Source organism: Ovis aries, chromosome 13 (assembly GCF_016772045.2).
Source record: "Ovis aries strain OAR_USU_Benz2616 breed Rambouillet chromosome 13, ARS-UI_Ramb_v3.0, whole genome shotgun sequence".
NCBI classification, from domain to species: Eukaryota; Metazoa; Chordata; class Mammalia; order Artiodactyla; family Bovidae; genus Ovis; species Ovis aries.
The window spans coordinates 72,954,809-72,978,488 of NC_056066.1; the positions used below are offsets into that span (position 1 = coordinate 72,954,809).

The 23,680-nt window shown below is 48.6% G+C and overlaps 1 protein-coding gene and 1 long non-coding RNA gene across 3 annotated transcripts in view; one reads left to right on the forward strand and one right to left on the reverse strand.

The window, feature by feature from the left end:
* The window catches only part of PKIG (cAMP-dependent protein kinase inhibitor gamma), an 83,871-nt gene that overhangs the window by 50,028 nt on the left and 10,163 nt on the right, over nt 1-23,680 (forward strand). The window contains exons 1-2 of one of the 2 annotated variants that reach the window (XM_004014588.5): nt 57-220; nt 9,779-9,848. The gene's annotated coding sequence lies outside the window, so the exon portion shown is untranslated. Of the gene's footprint in view, nt 1-56; nt 221-9,778; nt 9,849-23,680 lie in introns of those variants that run through there. The other variant, XM_012189228.4, reaches the window with a different exon arrangement.
* On the reverse strand, nt 12,748-23,497 carry LOC121816228 (uncharacterized). The gene is made up of 2 exons (XR_006055716.2): nt 23,208-23,497; nt 12,748-22,875 (listed from the first exon to the last, which is right to left on the reverse strand). It is a non-coding gene; the product is annotated as an uncharacterized LOC121816228 (long non-coding RNA).

Consider the following 23,680-nt stretch of genomic DNA (forward strand, 5'->3'; position numbering starts at 1 on the left):
GGACTCACTTGGCCCGAGATGTGGGAAACACCCACTGAAACCTCGAAGTGCATCTCATTTAGGAGAGAGAGGGGCACGAGAGAGCCCGCCTGCCCCCGCCGGCCTGCTCTGCTAGTCTTGCTTACCCTCCGAAGGGAGGCGTCCTAAATGCTGGCTCCTTAAATTCGGTCTTCCCTTCTGACCGAGGACCGCTGGACTTGGAAGGAACTCTTCTGCTCTCGTAAGTAGGACTTTCTTCCCCGCCGCCGCCCCCACCCCCAGAGAGAAGCAGGCTGGGAGGCAGGGCTCTCCGGAGAGTTTGCTTTCCAGCCTGTTGGTCACCAAGTGTCTATTTTTATATTATGATATATTATTGCTCTGAAAACCATGGCTTTGTCTGAAACCGCCTAGGGCTAGAGTCTGAACTTCAAGGCTCACAGACAGGGCTCCAGTCAAATGCTGTCTTACTTTGTTTCCCAAAGAACTTGGACAGAGTCGCTCAGGCTTTAAAAGCAGCTCCTTTCCCCAAATATAGATGAGGAAATAAATCCTCCCTTAGAAACTGGTGTTTGGGGAAACTTTTCTTAATTTATTTTTCTGATGACCAAGGTGGGACCCCCCAAAATCTTAAACATTCTAGAGAGAAATGTCTCTGCAGATGAGAATTACTCATAATCTGCCGCTCTCAGAGGCAGCAGGAGGTATTTTCAGTTTAAGATACAGAGACGATTAGATTTCATGACGTTACCTCATCACTTCTGCCCAGTGCTGCAGGAACTGCCTAGGAAACTCCAAGACAGAAATGTTACCTTTGGTTTTCTGATCTTTTAATTGCTTCCTTAAAAAAAAAAAAATGTGCTGCTTATTCCTAGAAAATAAACAAGACTGTGTAAGCCCTTGGGCATTTTCTCTGCTGGGTTCTGTCCTCAGGATTTTAAACCAAGGGAGCCACTCAGTGCAGAGAGGAAGGGAGGGGGCTGTACCCGCGGGGGCCGAGCCGAGGGTTCTCAGGTGGCTGGAGACACAAAGCTTGCAGGTGCTGTGTGTGCGCCACTCACCTTCCTCGCAGGTAAAAATAGTTGAAAAATCACAGTTAAAGAAGAAAGCCTCCAGGTTAAAAAAAAAAAAAAAAAAAAAGCAAGAGCCACTATATAACAGAAAGGCCATCCAAGGAAACTCTGGGGCCCTGGGCAGGTGTTTTATTCTCTGGACCTCAGTTCCCTTGTTTGTACCTAAATGAGGGGCAAAACTAGATGAGCACTCCATCTGAACAACACGGCTTTAAACTGTGAGGGTCCGAAGTCCTGCGGATGTTTTCCCATAAATAATGCGCTACAGAACCAGGATCCGCAGTTGGTTGAATCCACGGATGCAGGCCCGGGATGCTGTAGAAACGTGGATGCAGAGGGCCGACTGTAAAGTCACACTTGGATTTTCAGCTGCCCAGAGGATCTGTGCCCCTCACCCCTGTGCTGCTCAAGGGTCAGCTGTGTTCCCAAATTCAGCCTGAAAGAAACCACCAAAGCCCTTTCCCCTTTGAGGAGAACCCTTAGGGCTCGAGGAACAAAGGGCCCTTGGTTGCCAGCATCCCAGAGTGGGTGAAAACTGGTGCCTTTAGGAGAACTAAAAGAGGACACAAAATAGGCACTGTGGTTACTTGCTGAGTTTAAGTTTTGTCAGATTTTGTGTTCTGGAAGGAGAAATCCTCAGTGTATGTGCGTGTATATCGGGGAGCGAGGAGGAAAAAGAACCAACAGTAAGGATTGAGCGCCTGGTGAGAACCAGGCTCTGTGTTACGCTCATCCTTTCACATAATACCAGGCGGTCAGTGTCACTATTTCCCGACTCCACCGACAGGGTAACTCTCCACTGTATGTTCCCGTGTTTTCCTGAACTCCTTCCTATGTTTACCCGAGCTGTGAGAGGCCGAATCCTGACCTCTTGACCACCAGGGAGTCGCACCTGAGCTGTGCTGGCGTGACATCCCTTCACTGCTTGCGCTGGACCGCAGGCCCCGTCTCCTCGTTCCTGGTAGAGAGCTTGGGACGTAGGTACAGAGGAGACACGTCATACTCAATTTCAACTTCAAGCCCGCTGTCCCACTCCCTAGCTTGGCCAAAGAGAGGCAGAAGAGGAGAGGGAAATCTCTATTCACCTCCCTCCCCTCTCTGTTTCACCTCGACACAGTCCACACCGCTGTGGGGAAACGGGGTGTCAGCGTGGGCGCTCAGCCACTTCAGGTATGTCTGACTCTCTGCAACCTCATGGACCACAGTCCGCCAGGCTCCTCTGTCCATGGAATCCTCCAGGCCAGGATACTGGAGTGGGCATTGCAGGGAAAGGTTGGCCAGAGCCAAAATACAAAGAAAAGCAAAAGAAGCTTTCAGGTCTTGGACTTTGAGTTTCCAAGCCTCCAGGTCTTGGCAGTTGAAGGGTTTTTCTTCTCTTTAAGAGCCTATCAGAGACCCTAACCCTAGGAAGATGCGGTATTTAAGACTGGATTAAGACCGTATTGCAGTCCATGGGGTAGCAAAGAGTCAGACACAACTGAGCTGAACTGACTGACTGGATTAAGATTGTGGTGGGCTGGAGGGCTCATGAAGCCCCTTGGCAGGTCTGAGAGCTGCAGCATATCTCCTCCCAGCAGCTGAGCCCTTTGAAAGTGAACCAGGGCACCGCCCCCAGGGTGTAGGCAATGGGAGGGACTGGTCCTCCGCCCCAGCCTCACCCAGGACCTCGAGCCCCCAGGGCCCCGACACTTCAGCTGCTTAAAAAGTCCGTCTGTCTCCTAAGGTGGTGGTGAGGAGGAGGTGATACCCTGGGAGACAGGTACCTGGTTTGCATTTTTATTTTTGTTGAATGTGAATGCTTGCCCAGCCTGTCTAGTGTTCTCTAGGCTTCTGCCTAGTGCCTGGCCCCTGTGGCACTTGTATTTGTGGCCCCCGGGCTGGCTGGCATCCCCAGTCCTTGTCACCTCTCATAGGGTTCCATGAGAGATTAAGCCGTCTCGGAGAGATTCCTCCCCACTCCCCTTCTTTTCCCAGAAATGTGGGGTCACAATTATACCTACCTCAGGGGGTTTCGGGGCTTCCCCGGTGGCTCAGCAGTGAAGAAGTTGCCTGCAGTGCAGGAGATGGGGGTTCTATCCCTGGATCTCCAGGGAACATCCCCTGGAGAAGGGAATGGCTACCCACTCCAGTGTTCTTGCCTGGAGAATCCCATGGACAGAGGTGCCTGGCGGGCTACAGTCCACGGGGTCGCAGAGTCGGACACGACTGAAGCAACTTAGCAGGCAGGCAGGGGTGCCATGAGAACAAAGCAGCTTAAAGCTCACAACACACTTAGTTGACTCAGTAATACATGCTCAGGACTAACTGCTTTATGGTTTCTAGAAGGAGAACGTTAGCTGACATCCTAGGATGTGAGCTGACGTCCCCTGGCCCCTCAGGCCCAGGATGGCATTTGTGTGAGGAGCTGGAAGTCATCTCTGAATTCCTCAATCTTCACACACACGCACACGCACACCCTCCGCTCCCCCAACCCCACCAGGGTGGCCCAGCCTCAGCATCATTTCCTGTCACCCACTGAAGTACTGAGGCCAGAAGCTGAAGTGGCCCCTGGCCCACCCAGCGACCAAAGGGAAAAGCTGGTGGCAGGCGTTCCTTTCTGAGCATGACAGGCAGCTGAACTCCCCCAGTCCACTCCTCTAGGCGCTTTCACGAGCGCCCAGGAGTGATTCCTAAGTGGAGACAGACGTGGATAGTCTAAGGTTCTCGGAAACAAGTCATCAATCAGGACCCAAGGCTGAGTTCACTACCTCCTGGAAATCTTTCAGAAACGCCTCACGAAAACTTTGAAGTACTGCCCCTTCAAAGAATGGTTTCTTTGGGAGTTGCACTCAGCTGCCGCGCTAAGTGATTCTGAATTGCTGATGATAAACGCATCCGCTCTGACCGGAGGAAGCCAACATCTCCTAACTGTAAAAGTAGCCTCTAATCTTCCAAGAAATTGCTGTCCTTCAACTTGGCTCTTCCGAACTGAATAATGGACCTTCAGGGCACTCGAATAATGAAGCATTTGGTTGCTAATGCATTCTATGTCCCAAGGACCTGGGTCTGTTACTGTGTTTAGTACTGTATGGCCGTGGGCCCTGCCAGTCAGTGAGCCGTGCTGAGGGCTGGTGGTCACTGAGAGCACGCGCCTCGAGGAACAGGCTGATGAAGAGACAGCCGCTGCTCTGGTGTAGTTCTCAGAGCATCGCGAAGACAGGCAGATGAGTGGATAATTACGGCGGATCAGCAGCAGGTGGACGAGGCCCTGATCCTGAGCTGGGTTGATTACCCCCACACTCCCCTCCACTTCCTGACGTCCAGAGCCGTGCCAGCACTTGCCTTAAGAAATGAGAGCTGCTCCTGCTGAAGCCTTCACCCCCAGCACCTTCCTATCCCCCAGGGTTTCAGGGGAAAGAAAGGAACTCGTCATGGAAATGCCACGGCCCCAACTTAGAGGACACAGAATCCTAGGGATGGGTGATTCTGTTGTCTAAAATCACCACTACACTTTCTGTTGGTTTGTTTTTACAACACTTATTTTGGCTTTTTTTTTTTTTTTCCGGATTACGAAGTTAGAACACCTTCACAGAAGGATAAGCTGAATCTGGTGGCTCAGTCGGTAAAGAATCTGCCTGCAACGTAGGAGACTGCCTACAATGAAGGAGACATGGGTTCAGTCCTTGGGTCGTGAAGATCCCTTGGGAGAAGGAAATGGCAACCCGCTCATTATTATTGCCTGGGAAATCCCATGCACAGAGGAGCCCGGCAGGTACAGGGGTTGCAAGAGTGGGACACGACTTCATGACTAAACCGCCACCACGGAAAGGAAAAGCTAGACAGTACAGAAAAACATACTGAAATCATCACGCAGTGATTTCAGTTCTCTGATTTTTAAATAGGGCGTGCTGAGGTCAAAGACCATGAATCTTTTAGGTCTCTGATCCGCATTTGCAGTTAGTCACTGGGAAGTTTTCGCCTGTGTAAGTTCCCATTAGCAATCCGGGGTTTTGCCCCCATCCCCTTCTTAGGTTCACACCCACTGCATCCGGAGTTGAGCTCTTACTCTCTCCCTGGCAGAGTCCCTATTTGCGTATCTGAGAGGTGCTCAGGTTCTGTGTTGCGCTCCCCTTGGGCAGAGGAGAAACCAGGTCTGCCGTCGATTAAGGACCCCAGCTTTCCTTTGTATTTTCCTGTACGGATGTGTGAATTCATCCATCATTAAGAACCCTTGTGTTTTCAGCGTTATGGGCAAGGTGCTGTCGGCAATACCAGGGTAAGTGAGAATTGTAAGTAGCTCCCAGCCTGATAGGAAGAAAAACTCTTAACGTGTGTGATCATGTGCCCCAAGAGAGGGATAGTGCTATGGAAGCCTGACAGAGTAGCGTTTAAGCCGAGCGTTTGATTCGTTTCAGTAACTCTTTCGTGTATTCGGCCAGTGTTTATTGAACACCTAATATCTGCTAGGCACTGGGCAAGGTGATAGTTGGAGAGCGCTGCACAGAACAGCCGTGGTCCCTCCTCACATGTGGCATACAGGACTGATAGTGGTGTCATGAAATACCCAGGACGAGTGAGGGATGTGGAGGGGAGTGTGGTACAGAGCAGGTTTGCCGCAAGAGATGGTGGTGTTTGAACCCAGATGAGGAGTCGGTTATGCTGAGAGCTAAGGTGGGAGCAGGGGGCTGGGGCGCAAGGGTGCTGCGTCGTGGGAAAGACTGTTCCAGGTAGAGAGGGGAACACCAGTGAAAGGCTGGAGGCGGGAATGTTGGGAAACTGAAAGGAGGCCAGTGGAGCTAAAGCCTAGGGGAAAGCGAGAGAGAAGAGGAGGAGATGGAGGCAACAAGGACAGGACCCAGGAAGGACTGTCCTCGTCTTCCTCAGCAGCTGGATTCCAGCGTACGCACCAAGTTTCTCCCTGAGGTGGCATAGAATAGTCCTCCTGGTCTAATTTTTTTCATAAGGGGCAGGAAAAATCTGGTACCCCCAAGAGCCAGTGTTTTCATTCATTGGCTTGCCTGTTAGTTCCCTTTCTCTCTCTGATTTCAGTTGTGAGCTCCCTACTGGACTTGGGTTTGGAGACCAGAGTTTGTGTTGACATTCTGTCACCAACTTGCTGTGTGACCTTACAAGATCCTTAACTACTCTGGGCCTCATTTTCATCTCCAAAGGAGAATGAGGCTGATCTGATCCCAGGGCCATTGTGAAGATCAAAAAAGATAAAGTATCGTAAAGTGCTTTGTAAAATACAAAGTGTTATAGACACATGCGGTTTCATTATTATTTCAGCGAAAGATTTCTTATTAATGAAATGAAATAAACTAAAAGCAAAGCATGGCACCAGGAAAGGGCAGAGTGTACCCTTCCAGGTAACCCGGAAACGGCAGATTCCACCTAAGTGGCTCGCCTTCAAGAGCTTGTTGTGAGTGCTGTTCCTCTTTTCTCTTTCGTTTCATCCGCTGGGATAAACCATCTCCTTCCTTTCTGCTTCCATCAGAATGGGTTACAAAACAGTCAATTTTGCTTCTGTGGATTCCAGGACCCATTTGATAGCGAAGCCAGAGAATCTGCTTGGAGGCCAAGAGAGCCTTGTGAGCAGAGCTGCTGCGGTTTGCTGGGCCTTGATTCCCGGCAGACATAGGTGCCTGGGAGTACATTTATTTGGGGTTTGGAAGGAAGGTAACTAGGGGCAGGGAGCCGCAGAAAACAGCCAACGTTGCAGAACCAGCCCACACACCACCTGAGCAGGGCAGTGGATATTTAAAAGGGGGCTTTTTTTTTTTTTTTAAGTAAAAAAAATTTCCCCTTTAAAATAAAACACATAAATGCTTAGGGGGAAAAGTGCAGCTTTTCCCCATCTCATGAAGCTTTTAAAAATGTCTTCCAGGGGATTCCCCTGAGGTCCAGTGGTAAAAACTGGGCCGCTTCCAATGCTCAGGGCGTGGGTTCGATCCTTGATCAGGGAACTAAGAGACGACATGCCTCAGGGCATGGCCAAAAGAAATGCTTTTTAGATAAATTGTCTTCCAGCTGTTAAAATGATAGGTTGGAAGACCTGGTCTATCTGACCGAAAAAGAAAGTGAGAGGAAGTGCAGTTAACTATCCCATGTAGAGATAAGCGGGTAGTATGTGACACAGTTTACTGTACTGCACGTCTCTGCTCCCGTGTGTTTATTTCTTTGTTGTTGTTTTTGCTTTCTTCATTGACTTCCCCTAGAGATGCATGTGCTGATTGGAACTAACTGAACAATTTGAAGATGTATACAGAGAGTTTATAGTCTCCCCTCTCCTCCTGCTCCCCATTTCCATCCTTCTGAGATAACCAGGGTGGTTAGCTTGGTGTATATCCTTCCATGCCTCTCTCCGAGCTCCCGTGTACATGGAGATTGTGTGTATGTGTGTGGTTATCGTGTTTTGTCAGAAGTGGGATTGTACTTTGTTATTTTACAGTTTATTTTTCCCACTAAATAATACATCCCGGGTAGGTACAAATCCAGTTCACTCTTAAATAACTTCAGGGCTGTACATCTAGAGAGGTACCACAATATATTCAACCAGTTCTCCTTTGGCAGATACTCGAGCTACTACCATTTTTTTCCTGTTAAAAATCTTGTTGCGTTAACTATCTTCATGTACATATCTTTCTTCACTGGTGCTTTTTACTTTTATAGATTATGTTTTCAAAAATAGTATCGCTGGGTTAAAAAGTATTCATACCTGATATTTTGATTGATAATATAATCCTACTTTACAGAGAGTTCTAATAGTTTACGTTCTCCGCAGCCGTATGTGAGTACTTTCATTTCCCTAAATCTTTGCCAGTATTAGGAATTCTGTCTTCTGTCCATCTCTCCCTCCATCTCTCTTGTTTCATTTGTGACCAGGCTGATGGGGAAAGAGCATCTTACTTCTGTATATTCTTCAGTGAAATTGAGCATTGTTGCGTGTTAACCGATCTTTTCATTTTCCTTATCTGTGAATTTCCTTTGCCCATTTTCCTATGAATTGTTTGCCTTTTCTCAACCACATGTAGGAGCGCTTAATGTGTTTATATATTAAAGATCCCATATGTGTTGCAAATGTTTTTCCTAATCTATTATTTATTAATTTGTTTCTGTATTGCTCTTCATAGTACCTGAATTTCTTGCTTTGTTTAGGAATAATTTCCACACCTCAAAGTTACATAAGTATTTTAATACATGTTTTTTCTAATACTTATATCATTTTAATTAATTTAATCCTGAATCTTTAATCCCTTTGGAATTTATGTTTGTGCATAGTGAGGAGTAATGATCAGGCTTTGTTCTAGATAGGCCAGCAGCATTTATTAAATACGCCATCTTTTCTGTTTTGTATTGAAATCCATCTTTGTCATTAATAAGTTCCTTTATGGTATGTTTCTGAACTTTTCTAGCCCACAACTTATTTGTCTATTCTTCTGTTCTTTATCTTTTTATTATTATGTCTTTATAGTAACTTTTTAAAATTTTAAGACAAATCCCTTATTTACTTTTTATGATTTTCTTTATTTCTTGGCTAATTTTCTTGAATACTTACTATTCCATATGAATTCTAAAGTAATGTTTTTAATTCCCCTATCCAAGAAGCCTATTGGTATTCTTATTGGAATTTAATTAAGATTATATAGTAATCTGGGAAGGTTGGCATTTTGGGATAATTAGACTTTTCTACCCAGGAGCATACTAACTGGTTTGGACTCATGCGTTCTATTTCTATATTTTGTTGTTTTTAAAATTTCAGTATTCATCATGGATGTGTTCTCTAAAATAAAACAGCATTTCTTTGTCCTGAATAATCAAGGGCCTTAGAATATTTATCTCTGATTTCGGGTCCACCTTCCATGTTATCGTTGTCAAATGCTGTCAAATTTGTTTTCACCTCCTCATTTAGCTTTGTTTCACTCAGTCGGTACTTGTTTAAATGTACCACTGTGCTTTACTAATTTTGCTCACTGTTGATTCTAAAATCACACTGCTACTCTGTGTTCACTTTCTCTTCTATCGGAGAATGTTTTGGAGTCTGTCAATGGAAACTTGCTTAGTCTTTGGCGAAAAATGTCTTTTGCCCTTACTCTTGATACATTAGAATTTAAATAGCGTGTTTAATGACTATGAAAGATGTGTGTGCCTCTAATAAAAGTTTTCAGCTGCAACAGAAACAGTTCGTATAAAGATTGAAAGCCTTTCCTTCCTCTCCCCTCCGTTTCTGAGTCCCAGGGGGAGCCGCTGTTTTTGGTTTGCTGTTTGTCTTTTTCTAATATAGATACAAAAAGTGTGTATATACACAAATGCTGTACTGTTTTCCTAAATATAAACAATCAAGTTCATTTTTTAACTAAACAAACAATAGTATATACAATTTTGCACTTTTTTAAACACCAGAGTATGTACATTTTCCCATGTCAGTACCACAGAATCTCCCCCGTTCTTTGTAATGGCTGTATAGCTCCCCCTTCATTGATATCATAATTTAACTCTTTTTCTTAGTAGCAGACACTTAAGTTGTTTCCTCTTTTATTTTTTTACCTTTACACAGCATGTTTTACTGGATATTTTTTTTAAAACTTATGTGAACCTATTTATAGTATAAATTTTTAGATGTTTGAGTGAGCCAAAGGATGTGCACAGTTAATAAGTTGATAGATATTGTTAACTTGTATTCGTAAAAAAATTGCTTCAGCCCTAGGGGATGTCTGGCTCTAATTTTTGTTTTTCTTCTGGTTCCTTAGAATTTCCACATTGATTAGTCAACAGTGGAAAATCTGAAGAGATGCGAGGAGGAAAAAGAAACTAAATCAGGTGGGTCGTCACATTGTTCATACCACTCTGCTGCAGCGTCACGAGTGTTTGCTTGAATACTTTTACTTCCGTTTGAAGAAGGAAAAGAAATCGGTTCCAAACGAAATCAGAGAGGACTCGGCGTCCCATGACGGAGAGCCAGGATGGCCCTTTTCAGAAGTTATATAAAATCACGCTGCAGTTTCAGTCATGATTCCATTTACACCGTTTTTCTGATGCTATAGAGAGTCAGAAAGACAGTTTACCTCTGGTGGCCAACAGCAGAATGGGTTTCTTCAACCATCTACTTAAGCAGATGAAACCATACACAGGAGTTATTAGCAAATCTGGGTGCGATGCCACCGTCCCCGTCCACCAATTGTTTGTTGTAAAAGTATTTTCATAAAGACAAGGGCACATGATGGGGATTTTAATACTGTGGTGCAGAAGCAAAAGCAGGCAAAACCCAGCCCAAAGAAACAAGTACAGCCCAGTGATCTGATGAGGAGAGATGGTACAGGTCCCTTCCAGTTGGAAGAAGAATGCAGTTCATAGATCCTAGAACGGTCTGCCTGGAAGTATGGCTGCCTTGGGTCAGTGTTCATATCTTTATGGTATCTAAACATTTTTTAACAGTCTCTGATCTGTGGTCCACCCAGCTCCCTTGCCCCCAACTTATCTACCCCTTTCCAGCTCCATCTTCTTACATTTGGGCAGAATCTCTGGTTTTTATGTCACTGTCCAAGTCCTAGTATTCCTGGGAGTTTGGGGGATTTCCAGCTCCTTCGATTTCCCTCTCATGGCCCGGCCTGCCTCTAGCACCGCTCCTAAGATTCCTCTTCTCTGTTGGCAGAGAAAGGATCTTATCTGGCAGGCAGCTGCCCTGAGTCTGAAACTCCCCAGCTGCTTATCAGCAAGACATTTGGGCCTTGCCCTATAGCAGCTTCCCAAGCCGCCAGGCTTGTGTCCTGTTTTGACTCAGTGCTGCTGGGAAGCCCCTGGATGCAGATGTTTGCAGTGACTTGGATGCGGCAGTCAGCTCCCAGGACTGTTTATCTGGCCAGGGTCAGAGGGCCTTCTGTTCTAGTTGCTGTGGGAGCACTGGGGCCTAGCCACTGAACCTTGAGGATGCTGGGGTTATGTGAAGTTTGGAGCCAAGGTATTTAAACGGGCTTCTTCTGGGATTCAAGATTTTCCTGTAAACATGGGCACAGTTTTATATGTATACACACATACTCTCCTAGGCTAAATATCTATAGCTTTCCTCGGATTCTCAGATGTGTCTGTGACCTCTGAATGTTAAGAATCAGTGGTCTAGAGAGGGGCTTCCCTGGTGGCTCAACGGTAAAGAATCCACCTGCTAATGCAGGAGACATGGGTTCAATCCCTGATTTAGGAAGATCCCCTGGAGAAGGAAGTGGCAATATTCTTTCCTGGGAAATCCCATAGACAGGGGAACCTGGCGGGCTACAGTGCCTGGGGCTGCAAAGAGTTGGATACTGAGCACACACATATGATCAAGAGAGAGCCCCAAGTGTGTTGGGGTCCTGGGTCTCCTCAGGCACCAGTCTTCCGAGTGCCAGGATATCTTGGGTGACCTCATCTAGGTTTTTCTGTTTAAGGGTGAACTGGGACAAACTAGCTAATATTGCTGGCGCTTAGAGCCATCTGATGGCATGTCCCAAAGTCTAACCACGAAATTGCACCCCCCAGCCCCTGTTTCATCTCACTGAGCACACTTTGGGGGTTTTCTGGTTTCTGAGGCTATGGCTCAGAGGGGCTTTACAGCAGCTACACTGACAGAAGCAAAAACAGTGCTCTTTCTGTACGCTCAGTCGTGTCCAGCTCTTTGCGGCCCCATGGACTGTAGCCCACCAGGCTCTTCTGTCCATGGGATTTTCCAGGCAAGAATACTGGAGTGGGTTGCCATTTCCTCCTCTAGGGGAACTTCCCAACCCAGGGATCGGACCCAAGTCTCCTGCATCTCCTTCCTAAGCCACCAGGCTTGTGTCCTGTTCTGCCTCAGTGCCCCTGGGAAGCCCCCTAGATGCAGATGAATCTGCAGGCAGGTTGTTTACCACTGAGGCACCTGGGAAGCCAGCCCAGTGGGAACAGTGTTGATGGACAGCTGAATTTCAGTCTGGCTTCCCACCACCAGGCGCAGCATCCAGTGCTTCGTATACCTTATCTTATTTGATCATCACAACTTCCCATGGAGGTTGAAGCTCTTATTTTACGTGTGGGAAGCCGAAGCATAGAAAGATCTTGTAATTCACCAGAGGTCACACAGTCAGTAAGTGATACATGACCCAAGTACATGAACTTAACCACCAAGCTTTATGGTGAAAGTAAATTCACTGTTTTTAGAAAAAAATAATGTGCTGTGTAAGGTAGATCAGACAGCTCTGTATCGTATAATACTGAGAAGATCGCCATGTTATACAAGATACTAAGAACTGTGCACATGGCACTGATCTTAAATCATTAAGAAAAGGTTAGTGGGTAATACACTAATGCATTAGTGCAGTGCCTGAGAAGAGTCTCTCCATTTTAACTCAGATAAGGGTTTTTTGTGGGTTTTTTTTTTTTTTTTGGTACAACTTTACTGAGATATAATTCGCATGCCACACAGTTCACCCATTTAAAATATGTAATTCATTGGCCTACAGTATATTTCAGAGTTGTGTATCTGTCACCATGATCATTTTAGAACCTTTTCATTCCCCCCAAAAGAAACCCCACATCCTGAACTCATCACCTTCCCAAGCCCCCCAGCCTCCCCAGTCCCAGGCAACCACCAGTCCTCCTTCTGTCTCCACAGAAGGTTCTGATGCTTAAAAGAGTAACAGTGTGGGAATCTTGGTGATCTGGAGTGAGTCATTCCCTGAGGAATAATTAGACAAATGAAATTTGACTCTAATGTATTTTGTAAATGGTTTTATTAGCTAAGAAGCTACGAGCCTGTCTTTGATATGCCCCAGTTTAGGATTGACAAGAGACAAGTTTCTGTCCGAGTAATACCCACTTCTCAGCATCACCTGTCAAGTGGGCCCTTCTCAGTGGGCAGCTGTGAAACGATGGTTGCTTAAGGCCACGTTTCTCCCGTGACGTCAGAACCAGTGGCGGTTCAGCCATGGGATCCTTTTCCTGTCACCGGAGTCCCCGGCCCGCCTCCTCTCTCTGCCTGGCTCTAGCTGTCGAAGTGAAGGGGCCCTCAGCTTGTTGCCCGTCACTCTGAGATTCAGGGCAGGAGCTTGTCAGGCACTCGGAGGTTGGGTGCCACCACACGCTCTCTTGGACTCTTTCAAGTTGGCAGATCCACTGTGTGTCTCTCCTGCCTCGCTTGTTCTTTTTGAAAGCATTGCCTGGGTGCCGTGCAGCGGGCACTGTGGTAGGCGCTCAGTCCCTCTGCACACTCCTCATCCCGGTTAGTACAGCACGTGGCCTTTCTGGGGCCAGGTGGGCAGAGTCATTTGGCGCTGAGACAAGCCAGAGGGGCAGGGAGTTTGGTCACAGAACAGTTCGCTGTTAAGGATGAGACAGATGTCGTGTCCTCCACGTCGAGACAGAGCCGTCCCCAGAATGCACCATCCTAGAGAATGCTCTCGGAATCTGGGTTGAGGAAATCCAGGTTCAAGGCCTGATTCAGTCCGTAACTGGTTGGAGGCCCTTAGGGGACTCATGTGGCTTCTCCAAGCCATGGGCTATCCATTGTGAGGGTTCAGTAACACAGGGCCTCCCCAAATAGCCTCAGTCCCAGTGCTGGGAAGAGTGCATTCTCCATGGGTGTTGAAGGAGCGTCCTGTGATTCTCCGAGCTGGAGCAGAGCCCTGGCAGGTCAGGTGAGCAGGTGGGAGAAGGTCTCAAGGAAGACCAAGGGGAACCTCCTTTTCTTCTCCCAGTCAGTCCCTCCTGCCATTTCAGCCCCTTTCAGCTCACCTGTCCTCAGCTCTGGCCAGCTCTGCTTCCCTGAGCCAAAGGGAGACACCACCTTTGAGGCCTCGGGCCTAGGAGCCAGACACCTGGGTGTGGGGGGCGGGGTGGGTTCCAGTACATCCTTGCTATGCGTAAAAGGGACCTAATTGTACAGGGCTACTGAGAAGCACTTCTTAACCATATCCAACACATAGCACATATACCCCCTAAATAGTAGCCATTTTTATTATTCCCTTTGTTATTTGTTTGGTCAGGGACCAGGGCTCGGGCGGTTGTTTTCATCACTGGCTTGAGAGTGCACGTGTTCATTGCTAATTTTGTTTGTTCATTTGCGCGTTCATATGGATGCATTTACTGAGCATCTTCCATGCGTCACACACTCTGCGACGTAGTGGGGATACAGTGACCAGAAGGGGTGCCTGTCCCCCTGGAGCCAGTGGGGAAGGCAGATATGGGACAGGTGGGCCAGCACCTGTGTGGTGGCAAAGCAGGAATCCCTTTTCTTCTGCTGGGTTAGGGAAGGGGCCACTGGGCCCTGGGGGCTGGCCGTGCCCTGAAGACCCCATGCCTGGAGGTGTGGGGTGGAGGAATGGGGTACTGAACCAGGAGACTGAAATCTTGTGTGGACTCTGGGCCAGACGCACAGAACCTGTTGTTGCTGAGTCACTAAGCTGTGTCCGACTCTTTGCAACCCCATGGACTGCAGCATGCCAGGCTTCCCTGTCCGGAGCGTGCTCAAACTCACGTGCATTGGGTCGGTGAGGCCGTCCAGCCATCTCGTCCTCTGTGGCCCTCTTCTCCTGCCCCCAATCCCTCCCAGCATCAGGCTCTTTTCCTGTGTCTCTGCTCAGGTCGGGCGGCCCCTGGCTTGGAGACTTGTGACTCTGCCTGGTTCCCTTGTTGCATCGATCCTCTCCTGTACTGTGCTGTGTGGATTCTGAGCTCTGCTTCTCTCCAGAGGCAGGAGGAATGGAAGGAGAACCTTGTCTCTCCTTTAGCTGAAGACTGGAGGCCCCCCGCCACCCCAGCTGGCCCTGCTTTTGGGTCAGTAGTGTCTGTGCCTGTGAGGGATGTGTGATGAGACACCCTCAGGCCTAACTCCCCGTCCACTCGGGGTGTGGGGGGGCTCGGGGAGGAGACTCTGAGAACTGGCATGGAAGGGAGCATTAAGGCATTCATCTGGGAATGGCCCTGAAAGGGGGAAGTCAAAATCAGAACAAAACTCCAGGTCAGCCCTTATCCTCCAAGGCCCTGGAAGGCCCCGGCCACCCTCAGCCTTCTCTCTCCCCCACTCACTGTGCACCAGCCCTGTGGCCTCCTTGTCCTCTTGCTGGACTCCAGGCAGGCCCTGCCTCTTGCACGCTATTCCCTCTGCCTGGCACACTTACCTGGCTATCCCCCCCAAGTCCCTGCACCCATGTCCCTCTCCCAGAGGGCCTCCCTCTCTACTCTGAGAGACCCCTGGCCCCTCGCCCTCCTCTAGCTTTCTCCGAGGCACTGTTACCCCTGATGGTTATTCTGTTTGCTTGTTAGTATGAGTCACTCCAGCAGATTGTGATCTTCATGAGGGCAGAGAGTCTGTGCTATTCCTTGCTGAATCCCCAGTGCCCAGTGAGCAATAAATAGGGGAGGGGGTCATATCTTTAAAGTTAGTGACTGTGTGTAAGTGGCTGGTTCCTGAGCCCGCTCTGCCTTGTACATCTTATTGTTACAGCTCCTAGCACCCAAGCTTTTCAAAGATTCTTAAAGTTTTAAAAGATTCCTATACAGAATCGGTCCCTAAAGTCTCTCCTCTCTCATCATGTATGTGGGCCATGACACCTTCCATCAGGAACAGAGGCTGATAGGGGCAGTGGTCATTGACTACAAAACACTCACCCATCCCCGTCTGGGGCACTGTCAGAATCCCCCGGGGAGGCAGGAGGGATAGTTTGAAGCTGTGGTTCACCAGTGATTTGGGATTTCTGGTATGTGTGCCCCTGTCCCTCCTCCCTGGTTAAGAATTACAGGTGTTTGAGTCAACCTCCCTAACTACACCTTGACTGTCCCTCCAGAGCCCCTGGTGTCTCTCTGCTTTTGTATCTGTGGCACCTAGTCCCAAGCCTGGTACACGCTGAGTGATCAGTAATATTTCATTACATGAATAGGTGAAGGAATCCATATTATAGAGATAATATCTTGCTTCTTTTCATTCTCCACCATGGCTTTGGGGCATGTTTTCTGTAGACTTTTAGAGGTACTGTAGAGGGACCCCAAGCTGGAAGTCACATTAGAACTCACCCTGTTTATCCACTGCCACATAACACTCCACTGCCAACATTCAGTGGTTTAAAACGACAGCAGTGCCGTGTTACCTTTCATGCTTTTTCCTGTGGGCCAGGAATTTGGGGACCGCCCAGCCGGACAGTTCTGGCTTGAGTCTCCCATGCAGTTGCAGGTAGTGGCTGGTGTCGGGGCCTCGAGGAGTCGGCTTGGGGCCGCCTGCTGTATCTCCCTCCATGGCCAGCCCAGGACCTTTCCATGTGACTGGTTTGGGCATCCCCAAAACGTGGCAGCCTCAGATTTCCTACACGCAGCTCAGAGCTCCCAAGACAAGTGTCCCAAGAGGGAGCCAGATGGCAGCTCTGACGCTTTTTCTAACCCCATCTTGGAAGTCACATGTCATCACTTGTATTTTGTTAGTTAGAGGCAAGTCACGACAGCCAGCTCATTCACAAGGATACAAATTATACTCCACCTCTTGACAAGAAAAATGTCAAAGAACTTGCAGATATGTTTCAAAACCACCACAGGGATACCCAGCTTACCCCTTCCTCCTACACTTGAGACCCCCGAGGTTGGAGAGACAAGAACCTTGCCCAGAGGCACCCAGCCTGGCCTCGGCAGAGCTGGAGCTCAGTCCAGCCTGCTGGGAAGTGATCTCACTTCACCTTCCGGTCCTCCTTCCACGTTCCAGCTGGGATTGCTGGCCTCTGGGAACTTTGCGTTTTAGCGGAGCCCTCACCAAGTATAGATAACATGCAAACCACAGGAGAGCCGGGGAGACTCAGTCTCCAAGTGGTAATATTGTTGGGCTATATTCTGCTTCTTTCCCAAGGCTCCACAGAAGCACAGACTCCCATGGTTTGAAGAGCTTGTATCACCATCCCAAACGCCCAACCCAGCCCTCCATGAAGTGCTAACACTGCCTAGCCACAGGGGGAGACACAGTGGCAGAGTGGGCGAGGGTTTTTTAAATGTCTACCCCCAATACTTGTTTCACCAAAGTTATATGACAAAAATTAGAATTTGTTGTGGCAGAGTTCAGAGAATCAACCCAACGTCACCGGATAGATTCATAAGATCTTACATTTACAGTCAAACATCCTCAACAGAATTTTGCTTAAGCCTGGGTAAAGTGCATCTGGGTATATGCTTTCGCCAGCATTGCAAAATGCTTTCCTAGGACTTCATTGCTTTCTTTTCCTTCCTTCAGAAATGCCTTGTTATGAGGTGGGGGATAGAGGAGAAAAAAGGGGAAAAAGGGGAGTGGACAGTTTTCAGTGACTCCTTCCTGCCTGCCAGGCCTGGTGCTAACTGATTGCTGTGCTTCCTGTACCAATAGTACAGGCTCCCTCCTCCTCCACAGTCAGTGGATGATATGACCTTGGGCAAGTACTTAGCCTCTCAGTACCTCAGCTTCCTCCTGCGTAGGACAGAAGTAGTAATGCTTCCTACTCCAGAGAGTTGCTGTAAGATGAAGTGAGATGCCTGTAAGATGCTTAGCAGTGTGGCAGGCAGTTAGGACTCCATAATTGCTGGCTCTGATTATTCCCTATGAGCTCCTTTCCAGGCAGTTGGCACGCCTCCATTTTACAGAAGAGGATTCTGTGGCCACTGAGGTGTGCAGCTCTAGGGACAGCAGCTGAGCAACCTCAGGCCCTCGCTGTGTCACCGTATCATGCAGGATTCCAGGTGTTCAGCCCACATGCAGCTGGGTGAGCATGGGATCTCACGACCTGCAGGGCCCTGTGTCGGGGTCCCAGAGCAGGAGCGCCTAAAAAGGCAGGGTTAGAAATCCATTTAAGAGGCTCTATAAAAAGAAAAGTGATGGAGAATGTTCCAGGCAGAACACACAGTCTCATGAAGGCCCTGAAGTCCAGAAGAGCTAGTATGAGGAATTAAAGACCCAAACGGGCTGAGAAGAAGGTGGAAATGAGACAAAAGCTCACAGAAGAAGGCGGGCCCAGGTCAGTGCAGGATGTCAGGGGCTGGTGTAGAGAGCTTGGACTTGGCCAGATGTGAAATGCTAGAGCATCCAAGGCCGAAGGAAGCAGGGGAACCACAGGACCCAGTGTCTGAGGCACGAACCTTGCCCTGGCCCTCGTGGAGAGCGCAGACCTTGGGTCGGGGGCAAGTGGGGAGCAGGGAGGTGGTGAGGCGATGCCACGGCTAGGGGCACAAGTGAGCAGTGATGGAGACCGGGAGCTGGAAGGGAGAGGGGACCCGTTCAGGCTCAGTTCTGCAAGTAGAAGCGTGGGGACCCAGTGACAGACTGGACTGGGAGGGAAGACGGAGAATACTCTGTTCCCCTGGGATGACCCCAGTGTTCCAACTTGAGCAGCCTCGGCATCTGGTTCCATCACTGACCTGGGGGCTGCTAGGGGGAGCAGGCTTGTGACTGGACACGTGAAGTCGGAAATGCTGGTGAGACGTTCAAGGGGAGGGCGGAGTAGGCGGCTAGACTGCCCATTCTAGAGCTCTGAAGAGAGGCCTGGGGAGCCATCCACGCAGACTGTAAGGGCAAGGGTGAAAGCCCCCAGGGGGCACATGGAGAAGAGGGCCTGGGCCTGGGGGCCTCTCACACGAAGGTCCCTGACAGAGGAGGCACCTGCATGGACGAGGTTAAGAAGTGGCCCGTCAGGCTGGAGGGAGGCCCAGAGAGTGTGGGGTCTGCAGGCCCCCAGCAGGAGAGTGGTCTGAGGAGAAGGGCATCCGTGGAGACCTCGTGTGACTCAGCACCGCCCCGCTTCCCTCCCAAAGCAGTCTCTCCACCGCCTGCCCTCCCTGCCGCGTGGTTCTGGCCCCCTGGGTGTGGAGGCCAAGGCCCTGCCCAGCTGCCTCCAAAGGATGCCTCTTTGTGGGCGTCAGGTGCCGCCCTGGTAGGAGCCGGTCCTCTCTGGAGACTCCGCCCTGGGTGTGTCCCTCAGGGGCTAGGTAGAGCTTGGGGCGCGTTCCCAGAACCGCTGCTCTGCCCTTTCCCAGGTTCTGCGAGTGCTCCCAGTCTGGGGCCCGGGCCTTTTTATCTTCCCCGCCTCAGTGCCTCTCTGGGTCTGGCCTCCCATCACAGAGAAAAGCCGCTTCCTCTGAATTTGAGGAATGCCAGCTCGGCAGGCCCTGGTATTTCCATCAGGTTTCCACAGCCCTTGCTTTCCCTCAGAGGAGCCTTAGAAAGCATGTTCCCCACCCCTGAGGAGGCCTGTCCCAGGGGACCAAGTCCCACTGTCTGCTCCGTGTCCATTGCAGAAGGCTCTGCTTTCTTATTTGTACTGTCTCTGCAAATACTTAATTTTTTAAAAAGAAAAAAAACAGGAAATGACCTTTCTGGTATATTTGGAAAACAGTTTGGCGCTGTCATGGAATCTGCCTGAGCTATGAGGACTAATAGCTTTAGACTTGGAACAGACTGTGTAGCTCTTGGCAAAAGCTGGGGCCTCTTCAGTTTACAGAGCTGGGGGAGAACACCAACCAAATGGAGAAGACAGCTTCCCGTGGGGAAACCAGACGGCGCCCAGGGCAAGCACCTGTGAGAGCGCTGCCTCTGACCCTGGGCCGCCAAGGGTCTGGGAAGCTGAGCCCAAAGCCTCTTCCCTTTCAGGGCCAAACGCTTCACCCCGAGGAAGGCCCCCAAACCTCCTGAAGATGGGGAGGAGCAGAGAGCATCAGGCTTGAGCACCACTCAGGGCTCAAGCTGAGATAGAAGACGGTAGATCGCTTATTCCCAGATTGGCTGTTGACTCTACCTAGATCACCCTCTGTCTGACTTTCCTGGGGACCTCAGCGCAGGATCACATCCTTAAGGAGGCCTTCCCTGACCATACAGTGTTGAACTGAACCACCCCGACACAGAGAAACCTGTTCTCTTCCTCCACAACACTTACCACAGTCCCTGATGATAGAGTCGTTTATTTGTTAATGGCCCTCTCTCTTTTATTAATTGAGGTATAGTTGAGTTAGGGTTTCAGGTGTAGAGCAGAGCGATTCAGCCTCATATATGTATTTCTCTATCTTCAGTCTCATATATATACACACACATATGCATTCTTTTTCAGATTCTTTCCCATTATAGGATATTACAGGATATTGAATATAGTTCCTTGTCTGATATAGTAGATCCTTGTTGGTTATCTATTATATGTATAGTATAGTATGTACCTGTTAATTCCAAATTCCAAACTTATTCCTCCCTCCCTTTTTCCCCTTGGAAACCATAAGTCTGTTTTCTATGTCTGTGAGTGTCTATGGGTCTACTTCTGCCTTATAAATAAGTTTATTTGTATCATTAGTTTAGGTTCCACATATAAGTGATATCGTATTTGTCTTTCTCTGCCTGACTTACTTCACTTAGTGTGATAATCTCTAGGTTCATCCATGTTGCTGCAGATGGCATTATTTTGTTCTTTTTTATGGCTGAGAAATATTCCATTATATATATATATGTATATGTAAACACCACAACTTCATCTGTTGATGGACATTTAGGTTGCTTCCATGTCTTGGCTATTGTAAATAGTGCTGCTATGAACTTTAGGGTGCATGTGTCTTCAAATTAGAATTTTCTCCAGGTACATGCCCAGGAGTCATATGGCAACTCCATAGTGTTCTCCAAGCTGTATCAATTTGCATTCACACCAACAGAGGAGGAGGGTTCCCTTTTCTCCGCACTCTCTCCGTTATTTATTATTTGTAGGCTTTTTGATGATGGCCATTCTGATCCATGTGAGGTGACATCTCATTGTAGTTTTGATTTCCGGTGCCTTTTTCTGTTATCACATAGTAAATATCTGTTTGGCTCCAATGCATACCCCATACCTGGCATAGTGCCTGGCATATAAAAAGTACTCAGTAAACACTGAATGAATGAGTGAATGAAATTTCAGGACTCGAAGACATGTAGGGATCATGTTTCAACCTGATTATTCTGATGAGGGGAAAGGAAGCTGGGAGAGAGGGAAGGTCCCTGGGTGGGGAGAAGGGTGGTCACCTGCTGTAAGGAGACTGAGCCAGACCTCTGGCCCCTGTTATAAGGCAAAGCTGCATAGTCTCTGCTCTGCCCTGGAATCTAGACCGTCTTCTATTATTCACTCACTTATGAAATATTCACTGAGCTTCACCTCTGTGCTAGGCCTATCAGATGCGGCAGTCCACATGTCAGCCAGGGCGCCGCTTTTGTGGAACTTAATTCACTCAGCACCATAAAGCACACAAGCAGGAAGTGGGAGGTTTGGCCTTCTGTGCATCGCTAAACAGAGAGTAAAACAAAGAAGCTGACAGAAAGTGTCAATAGGACAGTGTTACTGATAAGTCACCCAGTGAGAATGGACCGTAGTAATGACTTATTGTGAGCCTCTTCCCTTGCACACATCTTACCGGACTCTGTTTGAGCACACTGTCCCATTGACTTCACAACAGCCCCCTAAGCAGAAGGTTTTTACTGTTATCTCCATGTGGCTGAGGAGGAAACTGGGATCCTGAGAAATGAAGGCAGTTGTCCAAGGTCTCTGAGCTCATACGCAGGGACGTGGTCCGCACGCCGGCACTGGATGCCTCCTGGCAACCACATGCCCCCGAGAGATGGGTCATATCGCTGGGGACTCCAACCCCCAGGGGTGCAGCAAGGCATGGGAGAAAGACCTCTGGACTAGGAGGTCAGACGGCTAGATCCAGAACTTTGGGCAAGTCACTTTCCCTTTCTGAACCTTACTTTCCCCAGGTATTAATGAGAGGTTTGTCTCCATGAGCTCAGGGAGTCTTTTCAGTTTGATGATTCCACAAAATGTTTTGAGATAATTGGGAAAAATTAAGGTAGATTCCCTACCTCATAGCTCATAGCAAATAAATTCAAGCTCAATCAAAAATTTAAATATGAAAAATAAAGCCAGGAAAGTACAAGAAATAAGCAAGAGAGAATTCTTCCCCAGTCTCGGAGTGGGGAAGACATTTCTAAGTATGATCCAGAACCCGAAAACCATACAGTAAAATATGGATCAGTTTGACTACTTGAAGAGAAAAAAAATGTGTGTGCACAGAGAAATAAAATCAGAGAACAAAACCCCCAAAATACGTGTAATGCTTCTTAATGTGAAAGACTGATTATCTCAATATGTAAAGAACTCCCATGAATCAGTGGGAATGCTACCATCTAATGGAAAAATGGGCAAAAGGATTTGAGTACAGTTCACAGAAAAGGAAATACACGTGGAAAGATGCTATGTTTTACCCCCAGGAGCAGTGCAGGCTGCTACAGCCAGGGACTGTTCTCATCTGTCCACTTGCTGACTTACTAGCTCAAGGGTATGAGAAAAGTGGAGGTTTCTTGGTGTTACCATCAGGTCACTCAGAGTTCCTGGCGTGGATGCTGTCGTCAACAGAGTCTGAGAACGACCGTTTGCTGATGCAGCTTCCAACTCTGAGGATGGTTGCTCATATTTCCCCATTTGCTGTTGACTTTTAAGAGCAGAGAGTGAAGGGAAAATATATAAATGTTGCAGAAAAATGAAAATAGTGTGTTCCCTAGACCCATCGCTGCGGGGGTGGGGGCGGGGAGGCAGCCGGAGCACACTGGTGGCTGTTGGTGTTTTCCAGGATCGGCCTTTGAGTTTGGCACATTTCCCTTTCCGAGCCAGGAAGGTCAGCCTCCTGCGCTGGGCAGCTTGTAAGGTCAGCCGGGCAAGCGCAGGAGCCAAAGCCACAGAGTGCCAGTTCGAGAAGGATACTAGCCTTTCCGATGGAGCCTGTAACTCCATCCATCCCACAGTGTCAGATGCTGGAGACCCTGGACTGGAACGTCAGCACAGCCATCTGTGGCCGACAGAGGCCTTTCCCACTGGTTCCCACAGGCAGGGAAAGAGGGCTGGAGAGGAGACAGAGCAATGGACAGACTCAGATTTAATCTAACAAGTATTTCCTGAGCACCTGCTGTTTGCCAGGCCCTGGGCAAGCTGAGGACCAAGCAGCCAGAGCGTATGGTTTAGCTGCCGGGGTTAGGCCTTTCGGCCTGGCCAGGTGAAAACCCAGACAGAAATAGCGGTTCTCGTGGAGACCATGTCCTAGGTGGAGGAAAAGCCCTGAGGAGCCGGGGCTTAGGAGCTGGTGGGGCCTGCCCAGGGTCTCCCTTCCTCTGGCAGGTATGGGTCCTGCCACCTGAAACAGACCTTCCCAGGTCGTGGTGGTAGATAAACTCACCTCACAGACCTCAGAGGCTGCTGTGGAAATTTTGTTAAGCAAGGTGCTGCTGCTGCTGCTGCTGCTGCTAAGTCACTTCAGTCGTGTCCAACTGTGCGACCCCATAGACGGCAGCCCATGAGGCTCTGCAAGTCCGTAGGATTCCCCAGGCAAGAACACTGGAGTGGGTTGCCATTTCCTTCTCCAGTGCATGACAATGAAAAGTGAAAGTGAAGTCACTCAGTCGTGTCTGACTCTTAGCGACCCCATGGACTGCAGCCTACCAGGCTCCTCCGTCCATGGGATTTGCCAGGCAAAGAGTACTGGAGTGGGGTGCCATTGCCTTCTCCAGGAAACATAATGACTTGATTACTGTTGCTTTTACTATTATGGTTAGAGCTATCATTATAAATTTTATTCTGTGTTATTACTGTTATTACCACAGGCCAGTCCCCAGTTCTGAAGCTTTGAGCAGTTTCCCCAGAGGGAGGGTG